We start from the raw sequence: 1215 nt of genomic DNA, 5'->3' as shown, positions 1-1215 counted from the left end.
AAGAAGTCCACAAGGATAAGAAGGCTATGAACATTTTGTTTAATGGTCTTGACAAGGATATGTTTGATAATGTGATAAATTGTTCAACTGCCAAAGAGGTTTGGGACACAGTTCAGCTGCTGTGTGAAGGTACAGAACAAGTAAGAGAGAACAAAATGCAGCTTCTCATTCAACAGTATGAGCACTTTCATTTTGAAGAAAATGAATCTTTAAATGACACATTCAATAGATTCCAAAAACTGTTGAATGGACTGAAGCTGTATGGTAGAGTGTACCAGGTGAAGGATTCAAATCTTAAATTTTTGAGATCCTTACCAAAGGAATGGAAACCCATGACTGTTTCCTTAAGAAACTCTCAAGATTATAAGGACTTTACTCTTGAAAGATTATATGGAATCTTGAAGACTTATGAACTAGAGTTGGAACAGGATGAGGTATTGGAGAGGGGGAGAAAGAAAGGAGGTTCAGTTGCATTGGTAGCTGAAAATGAGAAAGAATGCAGAAAAGAAACTGTGAGATCTACATCAAGCTCCAAAGATGGTGTAAGAAATCCAGAATCAGACAAGGGTAAAGGGCAAGTTGCTGAAAATGAAGACAACTCCAGTCAAGATGACTCTGATGGTATTGATGAGCATCTTGCATTTCTGTCCAGGAGATTTGCAAAGATGAAGTTCAGGAAAAACACTAGAGCCACTAAACCCCATAAGAACATGGTGGACAAATCCAAGTTCAAGTGTTTTAATTGTGGTATGAGTGGACACTTTGCAAGTGAGTGCAGAAAGCCAACCTCTGAAAAGAAGAAATTTGAACAAGTAGATTACAAAAAGAAATATTTTGATCTGCTCAAACAGAAGGAAAGGGCTTTCATTACTCAAGAAAGAGACTGGGCAGCTGATGGAGAAGAAGAGGATGAAGACATGGAATATGTTAACTTGGCTCTCATGGCTGATTCTGAGGAGAATGAAGTTAGTTCATCAAGCAACCAGGTAATTACTACTGATATAACACAGCTTACTAAAGAAGAGTGCAATGATGCTTTTAATGACATGTCTACTGAACTGTATCATTTGCGTGTATCTCTTAAATCTCTTGCTAAAGAAAATAGTAGGATTAAAGAGAACAATCTGTTTTTAAGTAATAGAAATGCTGTGTTAGAAGATAAGTTAATTGACCTAGAAAAGACTAAGCTGCATTGTGTATCTGTTGAAAATGAAC

The sequence above is a fragment of the Apium graveolens genome, unplaced genomic scaffold (genome assembly GCF_009905375.1).
Source record: "Apium graveolens cultivar Ventura unplaced genomic scaffold, ASM990537v1 ctg3350, whole genome shotgun sequence".
In the NCBI taxonomy this organism is placed as follows: domain Eukaryota; kingdom Viridiplantae; phylum Streptophyta; class Magnoliopsida; order Apiales; family Apiaceae; genus Apium; species Apium graveolens.
The sequence above is the reverse complement of the archived record's forward strand: the minus strand, read 5'-3'. Positions refer to the sequence as shown.